This window comes from Corvus brachyrhynchos, unplaced genomic scaffold (genome assembly GCF_000691975.1).
Source record: "Corvus brachyrhynchos isolate BGI_N302 unplaced genomic scaffold, ASM69197v1 scaffold91, whole genome shotgun sequence".
NCBI lineage: Eukaryota > Metazoa > Chordata > Aves > Passeriformes > Corvidae > Corvus > Corvus brachyrhynchos.
In genome coordinates this window covers 4275816-4293185 of record NW_008236442.1, presented here as the reverse complement: position 1 = coordinate 4293185, position 17370 = coordinate 4275816, and the positions used below count along the sequence as shown (strand labels likewise).

The 17370-nt window shown below is 45.0% G+C and overlaps 1 long non-coding RNA gene across 1 annotated transcript; it reads left to right on the top strand.

Moving 5' to 3' along the window:
* Positions 1 to 118: 118 nt before the first annotated feature.
* On the top strand, positions 119 to 14739 carry LOC108449873. The gene is made up of 4 exons (XR_001866162.1): positions 119 to 3462; positions 3735 to 3905; positions 4023 to 4178; positions 5149 to 14739. It is a non-coding gene; the product is annotated as an uncharacterized LOC108449873 (long non-coding RNA).
* The last annotated feature ends 2631 nt before the right edge of the window (positions 14740 to 17370 follow it).

Below are 17370 nucleotides of genomic sequence, written 5' to 3'. Positions count from 1 at the left end.
CCCCCACCGCCCGGCAACTATTAATGACCGGGCGGCCCCGGCGCGGAGAGCATCGCCGGGCGGGCTGCGGAGCGCCGCGCTTTTAGCGAGTCTTCTGCTGCCACTTCGCTGTAATGATTTTAATTGCGTGTTTTTGCTTTGAGCGAACCAAGCCGAGCGAGATTACTTTTTTTGTTTTTCTTCTTTTCCCGTCCTTTCCCCCCCCGGCTCCCCCCAAGGCTGGTAGCGGCGGCAGCGCGCAGCCTTCCCGTCCCTACCCGAGGTATCTGCCGTCTGCGAGCGCTCTCAGAGCCGCTTCTGTAGAGAAGCTGGAGCCCAACTTCTGTGCTCAGAAGTTTAAGGTTTCATTTTTAGCAACTGTTCTCGGAGTGAGTAATGGATGTGTACTGCTCGTAGCGTGTCGTCTACACCATACAGTCTGCTGATTTCTAGGGTGCTGGATGGTTCTAAATATTAAAACAGTTCTCTAAACTGCGTTTCCTTTCTATACAGTTTTTCTAAACTTGGATTTTACCTGTTTTGACCAAATGTTGAGGTCACTAGTGACAGCTGCTTAATTAGACAAAGTTGCAAGCATGTCATCGAAGAAACTTTTTTACTTGTGCTGTTGATCCATGGCTTGCTTTAATATTTTGGAAAACAGGGATTTTGCTCGGCTTAATATTATTTTTACAGTTTCTGTTACTGCTGAGAAGCTCTTACTTTTTGTAAGTTTGAGAGAGCCTGAAATAACTCAAGTTCCCAGAGAAGTGAGTGTGGGCAAGGAGGTACCGTGCATCTCTGCAGCTAGAGCTAGATTTGGGGGAAGATAGGGAAATCGGGGCTACTCGTTTCAACTTCTCTCCTCTGAAGCTTTTCCCCTGCACATTTTATTTGAACTATCTCCCATCCATATTGAATGGACCAGGGCACTGGGGGAGGAAGCTCTTCACTAGTTACCATTCAAAAGGTGTCGGCTAAAATCTCATTGCAAAAAGGTATTGTAGCTTTAACATCTTGCATTGGCAGCATTCTTCCCCCTAAGTCTTTGGATTAGTCATTGTATGAGAGACAGGAAAAAAAAAATCACTTTTTTTTTTTTTCTGGAAAAAGTAAAGTAAACAGCCTCCAACAAGTGAACCTTGACAACCCAGATTAAGGAAGGCAGGAGAGATCAAACAAAGCTGCTGCTGGGCTGTTGTCAGGAGCTGCCTCACTGAAAGCTCTGGACTATTCGATCAGGCAGCAAGGCTATATGTTCACTTATGCAGAAATGGACCATTACAAATGCTGATCTTTGTTGTGAAACCAAAGGATAACTCTGAGAAAAATAACGACTATTTCAAACAAGGCTTTCTGTCGCTTATGATTTTGATTGCAAAGTTAGTTTTTTGTGCACGGGCTGGTTTTTGGGTTTGATGTTTGTTTTTTTTTTTTAAAGTGGTGATGGTTTGAAGTGCATTTATACACTTTGAGAGGGACTTAGGATTTGATTTTGTTTACACTCTCTAGAGATACAGAAAAGGCGGCATTACAGCAGTGTAATGCAGAAAAATGTAAAAGTTCTGTGGAATTCAACTTTTATTTCTGGATCGCTGAATTGTAAGGAAACGTGGGTTTCTTTTTCTGTGTGTGTAAGTTCTGTGTTGGTATATAATAGAGGAGTTTGGTAGTGGTTAAGCACTGTATGTTGGATAACTGCATTCCTAGAGTTTGGAAAACTTGTAATATCTTTCCTTCAAACATGTTGCCAAGCGGTCAGGATGGACCTAGGTTTTGATACGCCGGGATTTTTACAAGACTGTGTAATGTGTCTTCATGGCTGTATCAGAGAGACTGTTACTGTGTAGTTTTTTTGTGGAAATACCAGTAAAGACTATTAATAGACACTTGATTTTTCTTCAGTAAACAGTTAGGATTTAAGTACTAATCAAGCTGAACCAGGAGAGTGAGGTTAGTCTTGTTGTGTGACAGTTTCATGTTTGTATTCAAACACTTGATTGCAAACTTTACAAATGTGTGGCTTTCATTTCTTTAGGGTATTCTAAAGCAATGGAAATATCTATTAAAAAAAGAAAAATCCAAGTAAGAGGTTGTTACCCTAATGTATAATAATCAGGAAGCAGACCAAGTGCACATCTGCTGAAGAATTAAGAAATCCCAAATCTTTTTGCATATGCATTTTTTTAATTAGCTGTGCAGATCACACAATAAGTACTTTATACTTTCTTTAAGGTTTCATAACTGTCCTGCATAACTTATTCTAAAGCTTGTAGATTTTTATGGTATATACTTTAATTAGACAATAAAAAGTATGTGCATTAAACATGCACATGTATGCTATTAAGCCATTTTGTGTAATGTGTAATTTTTTTTAACATCTATAAACATTTTCTGCTTAAATCAGTTCCACCAGTAACTGTGACACTGCTGGGTTTTGCCCCGGTAGGAGAAGGAGCAGGGAAGTTGAGCAGCGAATTATGCATCGGACATTAGTGTGCAGAATACGCTGCAATATGTGTTTCTCATGGAGTGGATCACCTTTTTTAAGGGCTAAAATTTGCATTATCATCCTCGATGTGATATACTGTAAACATTTGTAGCTCCTGAATTACTCCTGTTTCATAGCACTGTAAAAATTAGGAAAAATGCTGGTAGTAAAAAGGCAATTTTATGGAATGTATCTTAGTGTTTAGTATTGGTACCTCTTGTGGTCATTTATATTGAGTGATTGAACTGGATAATACAATTCCTTATGTGAAATTTCTCTTGAGCATGTATTTGTATATCAAATGAAATAACATATGCACACACATATGTAGGATATGTATGTAAAATACAGTTATTTCTGCAAGGCTTTCCAGTTATTTATGGGGCATAATGATACTTCTGTCATCTTAAATTTTCTCCGAGAAGCTTTAATAAATTTAAATAGATTATATGCTGTCAGAAAATAGTATAAATTTTGTTTACGATTCACTTGCTTTAAGGTACTTATACTAAAGAAGCTCATTTAACCCCAAGACTGAGGAGCATTAAGTGGTGAGAGGAGTCTGCTGAAGAGCTGCTGCTGCCCTTTGCTCTTGTGATAATCTTAAATTACTACAATTTAATTGCAACTTCAAGGCGCTGAGCTGAAATATTTTCACGCAGCTGAGCCAGGGCTGGAGAAGGCTCGGTGAGGTTTTTGCAGGTAGCCGGGTGTCTCTTGGAGGCACAGCATTTGTTCAGGCCTCTTCTGCCCTTCGCAGCACATCCAGCATTGTGTGTGCACGGACAGGGCGCCTGGGAGGGAGCTTTCCCGGGGGTTCCCACTGCGGGGGGAGCGGGATCAGGCCCTGCAGGGCTGGGGTGCACAAGGGTTTTGTTTGTTGTCCGTATTTAAGCTGAATTAAATAGCACACTTTAATTATTCCTCAGATGAGCCTTGCTGTCAGGTTGCTTCCCGGAGCTTTTCCCTGCGAGCCTCTGCTGAAGAAGCAGGTGGGAAGGGGCTGGCAGCTGGAGGGGAAGCCCAGGGGATGGTCAGCAGTGTGGGGACGCAGTGGCACCCTGCTCTGAATGGACGGCCCGTGGGTGTGGCGTGGTCCCTGTGTCCCCAGGGGTGAGCTCGGGCTGCAGTTGGCTGCCCTGGGCCTGATCCAGAGCGTGCTGGCATCAACTGGGGCTTCAGCTGATGTTGCTGCCTTTGGCTTTTGGTCTGTGCCACTAATTCGTATCACTGAAACTTTTTCTCCCCCTCCCTCCACGTATAGTAGCGTGTTTTCACACCCGGTGAGCGCTTCAGCAGAGATGTGATGTGCAGGAGAAGCCAGAAAGCATTTGCTAGGTGGAATTTAGAGACGTTGTGCACTAGAGATCAGCAGCGTCTTTGCGACCGTTCTTAGAGGTCCTGGCAAGCAAACTTTATTCCAGTACTTCAAAAGGTATGGCCAGGCTGGGAGCCCTTAACGTCGTGCCACCGAGGATGTGCGTCAGCGCCCGGCCGTGCTGAGGCACAGCGGTGTTTAAATCGTGAGTCTGATTGTTTTTCTGTTGGCCAGATCCTTGTGAAATGTCTCGTTGCAAGAAGAAACGAAGAAGATCTTGTGGTTGCTAGAAGTGGTTGGTTTTGCGCTGACAGAAGCGCTGCTCGCAGCCTGCTCACTGCGCCGTTCAATTCCCGCAGCTCGCTGTGCTGGGAATTGCAGCTCCTGCAGGTAACAAGGTGATGCCAGTGTAGAGAGAGGGGGGGAAAAAATAGCGTGGAATAAATCATGCAGTCGTTAGAGGAGAAACTTAATTGTGGGATCTTTGTAGTCTTTTACTTTAAAAAGATAAATTTTGTGCTGTAGAGGAATCAGTTGTAGTGTTTTAAGGAGATCAGATATTTGTTGGTTGGGATTTCTGGAGTGGTTTAACACGTGCTCTTTTTCCTTACTCCAGCATTGGAGCTCCCAAGTTAGAGAAGCTGCTGGCTCTGTTTGCGTGCAGCTTCTCTGCAAATGCGCTCTAGGGTTTTGTCTTTCTGTTCTCCTGGCACGGGTCTCTTCCATGCATGCAAGTGAGCAGGCTTATGTCTAATGGCTGTTTGCATGTGGCAAGTATCCAGAATAATCCTGATGACTTTTTGTTCCGTATCATTCTGCAAACGAAGACAGGATTCTATGGAAAATGGGCAAAGAGAAGTGCATGGGCAAAATCAGTTTCTCCCCAAGAAGCATCTGGTACCTGAGGAGGACTAAATAATTTTTCTCTTCTCATTGACCCTCCTGGTGCTGTTTTTAAAACATCTCCATTTTAGTGCCTTGAAATTGCAATTAAGTTGTAGTAATTTAAGATTATTGCAAGAGTGCAAAGGGCAGTAGAAGCTCTTTAGAAGTCTCATCTCAACACTTAATGCTCCTCAGTCAGGGGGTTAAATGAGTTTCCTCAATGTGAGTACTTAAAGTAACTAAATCGTAAACAAAATTTATACTATATTCTGACAACTAATAATCTATTTAAATTACATTAAAGTATGTGTGTGAAAATTTAATTAAAGGCAGAAATACTGTCAAGCCCTGTAAATATCTTGACAGATCTACTGAAATGGAACCCATATCGTAAAATATTTACATAGATCTGATAGGCTACAGTGTTTCTGGGAGTGCTATTCTGAAACTAATTGTGGGCTTTTTTCCCTTCCAGTTTCCCGTTCAGTTGCAATGGTCTCGGAAAGCAACACAAATAAATGCCCAGAATGTTTTATTCGGATGATTCTCCAGTGTATTGTTTACTGCTAATGGCGCTGTCTGTACAATGCTTGTCACTGGTGTGTTTTTATTAGGAGAACCTGTTTCCTCACTAAGTTAGTTTAATTCAGATGCACACAGAAAACCGGGGCTCCGCAGTGTTTGCGGTGAGTCTGCGCTGGACGTGTGGTCTGTTAAGTCAGCTTTCTCCTGGGTCTGTGTCCCAGAGCATGGTGCTGCAGCATCTCCTGCACTGCGGTGATTCTCAGCTGAATTGATTTTTCAGGTAGAAAGGGCTTACAACCTTTTTTTGCAAGTGTTTGAACTCTGTATGGAAGTGTTTCCCAAAGTGCACTTGGGGCGCCGCACCCTCTTGCTGGTGCACCTGCAGGCATCTCTGTTGTGCTATGTGGTCCAGGCTGTTATTAAGATGAGGAATGTTTTGCCCCAGGTAAAACTGGGTTTGTGTAAAACTTCAGCCAAACTTTGGTCCTTCTTAAAACCCACTGGCTGGAATTCTGCAGGTGGTTTTGCTGGGAAGGTGCAGCATGAGCTGTGCTTTCTCCTCGCCCCATCATGGCTTGGAGCAAACTCCTAGTTTTTCTTGGCTGTCGTGTACACCCTGAAGCTGCAGGGCTACAGGAGGAGGATGAGGATTTGGGCATGGAGAGAGGGATGCGATGGGAGCGTGGTGCTGGGGAGCCCAGGCCAGGTGCTGGGCACTGAGCGCTGACAGCCCAACAGAAGGTGGCACAGTGCGGCAGGTTGGCTGCAGCCTCCAATGGCATCGTTAGCTTTCCCCTCTTCGCCAGACATTTCCTTTCATGTTGGATCCGAGTTTTAGCTGTACTTCCCGATCAGTCTTGTCATCTTGTTGCTAACAATTAGGGTCAAGTGTCTTTCCTTGGGCTCTCCGCAGTCTCCGTGTTGGTGTCCCTCCCCCAGCTCCCTGGCTAAGCTGTTTGTTCATTAATTAGTGGATGGGGCATATTAACACATCAGTAAACCGGAGTAGTCAGACTTCCCAAGGCATCTCGGGAAGCCCTCTCCGGTTTTATATGACCGGACATGCACTATTGCTGATTTAGATAGCGGAGCCGATGATGCCAAAGTGTTGTTAAGAGAGAGATAAATAGAGAGAGCCCAGCAGTAAGCAGAATGTCATGTCTCTATTAAAAAGCTTGTGATAAAGGAAGATAAAATGGTGAGGGGGGATTGCTGGAGTGTTCAGAGCAGCCACTAAACATCTGATCACAAAAATCGATGCTGAATTCCCTTTCCTGCACAACACTTGCCTGCAGAATTCTGTCTGAGCCTGGGTCTGGTTGCAGCGAGCGGTAGAGCCCTGAAAGGACTTTTGTTCTTGCCAGAAGGACGGCCGGTGGTTCTCAGGGATTCAGGAGCTGTCTGAGCTGGGATTCAAACATCCCTCCCCGGTTCCTTTTGAAGTGGTGTTCCCAGGATGCTGATGAAGTTGTTCCAGGCTCATGCTGGGGCTTGTTGCTCTGTGCTGCCTTGTACCTTGATTTCCTGGGTGCTCTGGCCACCTGCCTTTCTGTCAGTCTGGAAGTCAGGCCTTGGCGGAATAACACTGAGGCAGATTTTTGTCTATTGGAGTTTTTCGCGGCTGGGTGCAGGGGCTGCTCTGCAGAAGTGAAAAATGGAACTGATTCTAAAGAAATGAGTGGTCGCAGCAGACAGGAGAGGAGTGGGGTTAATTCTCCCAGTGCAGTAAAATGTTAAATCATCACAGCCTTGTTTGCTGAAAGGATGTTGATCATTCCATTAAGGAGGATTAAGTAATTAACTGATATTTCTTTAGGAACCCATGTCAGTTTTAAAAAGCATCTTCCTAGTGTTGCACAGTGAATGTGAAGTGTACGTTTTTCTTCTGCTGGAGAGCTGGGAGATGAGCGTGAGTGAGACACCTCTTCCTAAGAAACTTCTGGGTGTACCAAGGGAGCAGAAATAGGGGGGATTTTTTGGCAACTAAAATGTGCTGTTCTAATAGATTTTTGATTACAAGGTTTTCTTGCATGGATTTTGTCTGGTGGGCCTGCTGCAAGCCTCACTTCAAGGGTATTCTGTTTGGGATTAAGAAGTTAAAACCTTCTTGAAGTGTTCTTTCAGTGCTTGCATTTTTATTTTTAATAATAGTTTTTATGTTATATTAGTGAGCTCACTCACAGTGAGTCATGAACTCTGTCTTCCCTGAACTTCATGACGAATCTCTGTTAGCTGGTCAGGCAGCTCGTCCAGCTCAGTTCCCACGTTTTATACTTGCGCTGGAAAGAAAAATTCCATTAAAATCAGTCTTGTAAATCCTCCTTTTCCTTCTGTGGCAGAAAACCCCTTGAAAGCAGTGCAGTGCAGGGGACTGGCTGTGGGGCATCACAGAGTGGCTCCCAGCATTGGGTTTGGAGCACACTGAAGCTGGATTTGGTTGGGAAGGGCTGGCAGTCCAGGGTAGGATGTGTCTGGCCAGGGTTTTGACGTTGGCTGGTGCTCAGTCAGGTCAAAAGTCTGTTTTGGGGACAGTGCGTGTGCAGGTAGAGGAGCAGGTGGGCAGAGAACAATGACCATATTTTTCACTGTTTAATTTTTGAAGGATCAGATTGAAGCCCCCGGATGAGAGGAGCAGGGGGCTGTGTTAGCCCTTCTGCATCCCGTGCTCCTGAGCTCGCTGCCCTTCTTCCAGGGTTCGATCCATTTTTTGCCTCAGCAAATCACAGAATTTGGCATTAACCTCATCAAATCGCTGCTGGTTTTTGTATAATGGTCCCAACTTCTAATACCACAGTTAGTGATACTGAAACTACACCCAAACTGAAATTTTCCGTGTGAGAGATGAATTCTGCCTGGGAAATAGCATAACCCAGTGGCACCAATTGTGTTAGTATTGATACTTTCTGCTTTCATAACAGCTCTCCTTCTCAAGCAGGGCTCCTTCAGACAGTACCATGCAAACTCTGTTGATCAGTGTACTGTAAATTATTCCTCCCCCTCGGGTGAATTTCATAAATAGTTGTATTTCCATAAGACAGGCAGATTTAGCTTCAGTTATGTGGCCTAGGCCCTAAATACCCCTGCTGAAATCATGGGAGCTTCCTTGGATGGACTGAGTTAAAAAAAATTAAAAGAAAATCGGTTTGGCTAGATAATAAAGTCATGTGTGTGGCATGTAAGAATCTCTCTGGATGTTTGTGCAGAACATTACAGCTAGTGTCTGCCTTAGCAGATTTAGAAGAGAGATTTTTCTCAGTACGTTTTGCAATAGTAATAATGTCTTAACAGCTTTAGTAATTAATTTTAATCGGAGAGTTGTCAGGGGCCCTATCCTGCTCCCATTGAATTAAATGAGTACTGGGAGAAGGTGGCTCTGAAATAGCTTGTAATAAATTGGTTTTGTTAGTTTTAAATGATATGCCTGTCATGTGTGTTCAGATAATATATGTTAAGGTTTGTAAAGCTCCCGAGCTGTAGGTTTGGAAAAGAGAAAATGTATTTTTCAGTGCTAAATTACTTGATTCCTAAAAGGCTTTGAAAGAGGAATGTCAGAAGTATGCAGCAAAATTACTGTTTGTTCAAGTATTTTAAAGTTTTTCTCTGGCTTAACCCATTGGAGTTTTCTGAAGGCTAGTAGTGTGAGGAATGATGGTCTTACTCAGGAAACCTTTCTAATCTAAACCTTTTATTTACAGGATTTAACTGACAATGGGAGAAACCCATCTTGGTATATTTTAGCTGATGTTGTACCATGTGCATTTGTTCTGATTTTTTTTTCTTTGCTTCAATAAAAGCAGTATCTGCAGCATTCAAAAATACTATTTCATAAAAGTTAAAATGGAACACTGCCTGTGAATTAAACTAAAGTATCTTAAGCCTATCCAGTGTATTCCTGGCATTAAACAGTCAGAGAAGGCTAAATATTTCCTATTTATTTTTCAGATTGGATGGAGTATAGTCTTTCAGGAAAAGGGTCCTCAGCCAGCTGAAGGGGAAATCTGATTTTTCAGCAAGTGCTTTATATTTACTGAGGAATTCTGAGTGTGCAGAAGCGTGTTGCATGGAAATGGAAATTTACTGTCTAGGATTTTTAGGGATTATAATCGATGCCATTAGATAGAGGCATGCTCATAGAGAGGTAAACTAGTAAATCTGAACAAACTGAAAAATAGTAGCTATAGGTGTCTGGCTCTGTTATCAAACTTGCTGCCTAAGCCAGAGTTTATGCAATGTGATAATGCTAATGACCAGCAGAGCCAATGATGCATGACTGGAGGAAATCAGTGGTATAATCGGAGAAAGTTATCAGGTTTTTGTCATTAAATATTACTGATAAATAATACACTTCATTTTGAGTAGATAGGATGTATTTAATTCTGATGTGGAGAGTTTCAATTTAATAAGGGGCATTGCTGAGTAAAATGATAATCTTTTGTAATTTAAAGGGAAAAATAAAAATGCGTTTGTTTCAGCATAACCTCCTGGCAGCCACCATCCACTGCTGTTGTCTTCACTGGTGTCTGATAGTGAGGAATATCTTCGCTGCTCTTCGAGGTGGCTGCTTATATCAGCCTAATATCTAAGTTACTAGTTTGTGCAGAACTAATTACATGAGGCCACAACCAAAGGGGTTCTGTTTAGTATAAACTAGGTATCATCTTTCATTTTCTGCTTAAAAATGTGAATATTGCAGCAAATATAAACTGTGCTCCATGCAGTGATTTCCTACAGAACAATCTGCCTGTCCAGGCGGTAACAGGAGGCAAGGGATGAGGACAAAAGATAGAGATAAATTAGATCTTGTTTTGCAACTTATCTTTTAAGTCAGTGGGAGAACAAGGAAGAGAAGTAGAGCTTAAACTGAAGGAAGAGGGATATTAATAGTCTCTATAAAGGACAGTTTGCACCAGGAAAAAAGAAAAAAAATCTGGTTGGCTTTTTTTAGCAAAACAGGCTAACACCCAGAGTAAATCTGTGTCATTAACTAAAGCAGTGCGTGATTTTTAGAGCATCTCTGTTCCTCCTGTGTGCCGGTGCCTGCGGAGGCTCGTCCCTGGGCTGGGGGCAGACGTGGTGCAGCCTCTGCCCTGGGGAGGCTTCTCTTGCCAGCTGCAGAACCTCTGTCTGGGTCAGCCCGTGGCCCTGTTTGAGCAGATACCACCAGTTTAGGCCAACGAGTGGCTTTGTAACAGGGCCAGGATCTTCCCACCACCCCTTGGAGTCGTGCTCGAACGCTGAATCTCAGCTCGAGTTTCCAGATTTAGATGGCACAGTGAGTAAACACAGCGTACTTGCCAGTTCTCACATCCTCTTTTGCAGCGAGTATTGCAGCAAATCCTGCAGGTTTGACTCATCTCTAAAGTTCTTCACTGATTTGAAGCAGATCTCGTCTGCCTTTCTCAAAAGAGCTGGGAATGTGGCCTCAGCTCCTTAGCTCACAGTCCTTCTGGACATGAACGCTGTTTGCGTGAGTTGGCCTCTGCAGAAACTTGGGCAGCTCTGAGTAACTTTAGCTGGAGTTATGTGCCTGTATCTACGGGTAAAATTTGGCCTGCAGTTATCCTTTATTGAAAGCTTTATAGAAATACTTTGTTCTTGCTATGCACAAATATTTCTGGTAGGAAGATTTTTTTCCCCTTCCATTTCTTTGTGGGTTTTTTTTAGGGTATTTTTTCCCGCTTGATGCCATGAGCACAAAGAAGGAGTGGAAGAAAGTATAATGCTTTGTCAGGTAAAAAGTAATATTCAAGTTTTCAATTGATGTTTCTCATAGGTCCGAAAGGGAAAAAAGTCTGCCTGTATTGGAAGTAGAGTCTATTGTCAGATTTTAGTGAGCCATCCAGGGTAGGGTGGGGATTCTGCGTAACACATGGGTAAATTGGCAGGGCAGAAAACTTCTCTGAGTAAATAAAACTAGTGTCAGGTACAGCCTCTGTTTGAAGAACAGCACGTCTTGGTGTTTCCGTTCATCGGCGTTGAATCACCTCCGCATGTTTCAACCTCTGCCTGGTGGATGCTCTCAGCAGATTGAGGAGGAGGACACATCGCTCTGCGAGTGCATCACAATGGTCCACACGTGTGCCGTGACTCAAGTGCGCTCGCAACTTCGTGACATGCATCAAACGAGAGTTGTTTCCTTTGCCTCCTTTGTTTCTTCTCAGATGAAAGCTACTTTCTATTTGACAGTGTGCTTGGTGCTGTATAGAGTGAGGGCTTGGTTCACTTTGCAGTTAAGTAGATTCAGATCTCTCGGCTTGTCCCTGGGTGCTTCCCATTGCATCCCCTGTGCTTCAGCTGACCAGAGGGTGAGACTGCACAGGAAGCTGGACCAGCAGAAAACTAGCCTGAAGAGGAAAAAAGTGTTTTCTGCTAGTTGGAACATCCTCATTGGATTCTGGAGGTCAGAGGAGGGTCTGAAGGGGTCAGGGCCACCCCCTTGGTAAACCTGTGGCCACTTGATTGGGTTTGCTGTAATGTGAGACCTCTGCCAGAGGCTTTGTGTCTGGATGTGCTCTTCTCCATCTGGGCAGAGGATCCTTCCTTGCCCAGCTGCCCTGGGGCATGCTCCCAGCAGTGCCTGCTGGTGGGGCCGCCCTGCTAAAGCTGCCAAGTGTGGGATTTCCTTTAATTGTTAATTTGATGCTGCTCCCTTAGTGCCAGGTACTGAAGTTGTTACTGTGCGTGTCCTGGCATCCTGTCTTTGGGTTTCCTTCTTCCGTGTGAGCCGTGGATGATGAGCTGGTCAAGAGGCTGGGAATTTGTGATGAGGGCACTGAGATACCCAGGTTACTGGCTGCTGTTGTTTCTTGTTCTTCAGATAATAACTTACGTGTGTGATAAGCAAGGGCAGCTGCACATAAAACTCAGATAAAGCTGTGCCCAGCCTGCCGTCCACCTGTGGAGTCAGAGAGTGAAGCTGGTAAGGAGAGAGGGGGCCAGAGCTTAGCAACAAGTTCACCCCAAAAAGGGTCTGTCCCATACCCTGGGTGTGCTGTGGTGTGGGGGTGTCTGGGGAGCGCGGGTGGCTGTGGTAGCTCCGGTGCAGGGACAGCCACAACCAGCGTCACCAGCGGGGCTGCTGGTGAGTCCAGGTGTTGGCATGGACCAGCATCAACTCAGGCTTCTAGTGGGGGTTTGAGTAAAGCTTTGAATACAGTTTATGCATTTACTGCTTTTGATATGGGTGCAGGTGCATGTTAATAGGAAATGAAAGCGGATGAGCCCCGAGGGAGCCTTGCTCGAGCCATGCCAAGCAGGTACAGCCCATGAGTCTTACCACCTTGTGATAACCTGGCATGGTGTTGGCATTGCCATGTCATGGGGATTATGGGGCTGAAGGCGTGCTGCAGTTTGGCAGGGACCTGATCCCTCTACCTGGCTGTGTGCTCAGGGTTGGTCTCCCTCCCCACGTGGAGGCACCTTCTTGCCCCTGAGAGCTTCTCTTCCTTTGCTGTCCCTATGCACCGATGCAGGTGGATCAGCAGAGTGTTTTGGAAGGGGTTGGCACCACAGAGCAGCATTGCAGGGTGTCCCTGACTGCCCCCAAGCCTTGCTGTGTGACCAGTGTCTGGTGATAAGGTGAGGTGAGCATTGTCCATGCCCCATCTGCTTTACTTCAGAGCCAGGGGATAATTCTGGGGGAGGCTGGAGCGAGGAGAGTCCCTGGTGGTGTGAGGAGAGGCCGGGTGCCCACTGGCCAGGGCTGCACCCATGGGCTTGCACTGTCGGTGGGGTCCTTGGGCACTGGTGGAGACTGGCTGTGGTGTGCCCTGGGAAGTGAGACCCAGACCAGCACCCAGCTGCCTGCCCCAGGGCCTCCCTGGTGTTGCACAAAGTTATCTGCCTTGTGCAGCTGACTTCAGCCTGTTCACTACCCGTTTTTTCATTGCCTTATTGAGGAATTGGAATGTACAGTCTGTGAAGTGGGGCATTAAAGTGTTAACTATCATTTTTAATTATTACCATTATTTTTGGAAAGGAGTAGCAGCCACAATAAAATATTTAGTAGGAATAAAGTGCTTGTTTTCCACCTTTTCTTCCTGCTTGGTTTGTGCCCATCCTGAGGTGCAGATATCCCCGGGGGCCGCTGATGTGCAGGTGAGCAGAGCTGTGGTCCTGAACCCCTCCTGTCCTCACCCCCTCTCTTCACTGTGTGCTGAGGCTCCATATTCTGCGTGTGCAATTATATAAACTCCTAAATAACGCTCACCTTGTGTTAGGGTTATGTACTGTTCGTTCTTACATGTCAACACCACATCTGATTGCAACCTTAATTGCTGTGTGTGCTCCTATGTTTTTCCCTTGCCTCCTGGACCAGAGGGCGGGTTTGTTGAAGGGACAGTCCAAGCCAGTGTTACCAGGGTATGGGCTCTCCCACTTCCCAGGCTGCACACACAGCGAGTGCCTGGAAAAGTGCCCCTCCAAGTCATTACAAATTAAGTGTTGCAGACAGATGCAGAGATGAAGCTCTGTGAGGAGATGTGTGACTTGATCCAAGAGTTGTGAGATGTGCAAAGATGGAAAGGAAAGCAAACTTCTCATCCAAGACATGAAAGCTGTGGTGCTTGTGCCCCGGGGTAGCTCCAGTGCAGCCATCCAAAGGCTGCTGAGATCTCCATCGTCCCATCCGTGTCCCAGACAGGGTCACCATAGTGCCATAGCCAGGAGCTGGATGTGCCATTTTTGTTACCATCAAGGTAAGTGAGGTAAACCCCATTTTTCTCTAGTATGACAGAACTCTGTTTCTCAGTGAGCTCAATTTAACTCCCATTTTTCAAAGCAATGAGAGTTATTTCATAGACCTAGGATTATTAAAGCTGGAGAAGACCTCTAAGATCATTGAGTCCAACTGTTCATGGTACCCCATCAATAAATGAAAGGCTTTTTGGAGACCCTGAGCATCCTGTCTGTGCCCCACTGTCCCTGTTAAGGCCTCCATGTGTGCTGCGTGCACTGAATCACATCTGCTACATGAGTGGGAACGTGCAGGAGGAGACTGAGACTTCTGAATGGCAGAGACTAGTCTGAGGAGGAGAAATTAATAGAAGACAAATGAAGAATTCTTGCATTCACACAGCTCGTTATTCAGACCCATCATCATGGCAAAGAAATGGGAGGGACCTCTGTCAACAGTTGGGGTGTCCGACGGCAGCAGTGTAGGAGATGTCTTCCAGCCTGAACTGAAAAAAAAAATAAAATTTGGCAGTGGTTGATTACCTCTTGGTTTTAAATAAGTGTAGTATTGAGTGCAAATTAAAAATAACCTTGAAACTGCCCAGATTCATAAAGCTGTACACTGGGATTTTAAAAATTACCTCCATTGGAATCCTGGAAGCATCTGTTACATAATTAATGCACTTAAAAGTATATTCTATTTATGATTAATCCAGCACTGTAGTGTGTGCTAGTTAAATGCCTGGATCCCAGGGTGCAGTGCGAGGAAAGAAATGCAGTTGTAATCTATTTGATGGTTATAGGAAAGGACATTTGCTACAAATAAATACATTTTCCTTAGTCTTTTTATTTGTCAGGGCCAAGCTTATGTCTGTTGTGCTGAGTTTGTTGACTGGTAAATGTTTTGAGATTTATGCTGATAATTTTGTAGATCTACTGGAAAAAATAACTCAAGAATAATTAGGGAGATTGACCATACAGTAATGTACCACATGGGTGACAGCATTACTGGGTTGATGATCTTGGGTATGGTTTATGCAATTAAAAGTGGTAAGGCTCAGTGCTGCAGAGCTTTTCAAATGCTCTCTGAAATACACAAATGCTTTAGGGGATGCATGTCTCCCCTTGCCAAAGTTACTGGATGCCTTGGGTGTTCTTTCCAGAGAAGTATTCCAAGCTGAGACATCTGGGTACAAGCGGTGGAACGGGCACAGCAATCACAAGTATGACTTGACAAACCTCAGCTTGCACAGGGTTTTTATCAGGAAGGTTTTAGGGGCTCCATAGCCTTATTTTTTTTTTGAGGCTTTGAATTGGCATCCAGCCATGGGGTCCTGGAACAGTTTCTGGCATCACACTTCCTCTGACAGATTTTTCTCTCTGCCCTCAGTTTCTGTTCCCTTTTTTATTCTCACCCTTGATTGGACACTGTCTTGTCAGGTTGGTGCTGACTGAAATCCTTCTCTTCCATCTTACTTTCGTTCCTGTTTGTAAAGCCTGCGGGCTGTTACAATGACTCTCTGTAGCTCTGTTGTATTCCAGAGTGGTGTTCCCATGTTAAGTGCTGTGGGTGGCCGTGGGTCCTGTATTTCCCTGCCTGCCTCGGGCTGGCTGAGCATCCCAGGTGGAGCAGCAAGAGCCACACAGTGCTGTGGAAGCCTGTTAAAAGCTCCTTTTCCAAATGGTTCTTTTTTTAAAGTGAACAATTGTTGTGTGTGTTAGCTCAGGAACCAGATTTGAGATTGAGTGTTGAAGGTCCTATTGCACCTGGGCTGTGCTGTATGGCTGCTGGAATTGTGAAAGGGGTCACCTGTATTGAATCCACACGTGCTCTTGGATGTACCTGCCACCAGCAGCATGGCATGGTGTGGACATTGGCACCTCAACCTGTTGAGCTCTGCCCTAGTGCCCCAGACCTGCATGGAGACAAGGCAGGGATGGGGAGGGGAGAACAGTTGTCTCCCATCTGCCTTTGGTGTCTCCATGCCCAGCTGTGTGGTGTTTCTGTGCCATACCCGCTGTGGATGCTTGGAGGCATCGCTGCAGAGACGTGAGAGGCGTGTGGCAGCCTGGCTCTGCTCCGCCATCCTTTCCTCCATCACTGACACTGGAAGCAAGTTCCTAATGAACTCAGCTTTCCACTTACTATTGGTTGTCTTGTTTCTGCACTTCAGGGTCCCTGATGCCCCTTCAAAACGTAATGAGGGAGGAGCAAGCCCGGTTTTGTGGGAGGCAGAGATGCTGAGAACACTCTTACCTGTGGACTCTGCTCTGGGCTCGTCCTCGCCATTAATCCCAATGGAAATGTTTCTTCTGACTTTTCCCACTGTATAATGCAAAGCCTTGTTATCTCTGCAGTATAAAAGTGCACTCAGCATGGGCTTTTCTTTTAGTCCTGAGGAGAGATGGATGTTGAGATACGTGTGCACAGACTGTATTTCGAGCAAATTGGGACAAAAAAAAATTGATTACTATTGGTAACTTAATTTTCTGCAAACTAAAGAGCCCCAAAGAGAAATCCGCTTCAAAAGCTCTTTGTTTCCTCCTTTTTTGTTTTTTTAACAAAGGCTACGTTCTAGCTGTATTTCAGTGGTCTCTGGTTTCAGCCCCTTTCTTTGATACCGATTTGTGTGAAAGCAGTTGTCAGACAGAAGGAAATGATAAAATCTGCGAATTAAGGCAAAGGATGAGAAGGGCAGTGGGTAGCATGAAATGGAGAAGTGTTGGGATCTTTTTTTTTTTCCTGCGAGCAGATCCCAGTTCCTGTGCTTGTAACGGGCCAGGTTGGTGATGTTTGGTGAATTTAATGGATTGGGGTGGGTGGCTGATAAAAACAAAGAAGATTTTAGGGAAAAGCAGAATCTGGTGACTACAGTAGTGCATGTTTATTTTTAGAGCTCGATTGCTTTTGAGTTGCTAGCATTAGAAAAACTTCTTAACTCGCATTATACTGCAAATTTCTTTAATTTATTTTTAAAGTGGAAATTTTGCAAGCTGACGTTTTGCAGCATGCGTAGTACGCTTTTGGCTGACAGCATTGTCTGGCAAAAGAAATAACCAAATTATTATTCAGTCATGGGTTTTTAACAGCCGCAAAGCAAGTGGATGTTAACTAAATGATGCAATTTATTCCCTTCCTGCTTATTGCCAGCTTGCCTATTACAGAGAGACTGCCAGCTTTAAATAAGTGGTACCCAGATGGTAGTCGCATGACGCCCACTTGGTTACGGAGCCTAAGCAGGGAATAACTCGGCAGCCACTACAAGCTGTGGGTCAATTGAGGGGGAATGCCTGTTGCTTCACAGTTTTGCATATGTAAATCTGTTAATGTTATGTCAGTATTGTGCGGTCTAAACACAAGCATTGCCTTTCTCTGGGGCCCAGATGAACTTGGATCGCCGCCCAGTTAATGAGGAGCGGGCGTGCGGAGCGGCGCTCGGAGGCAGCGCTGCCGCTCCCCGCTCCGCGGGAACCCGGCGCGGGCCGGGCGCTCCGCGCC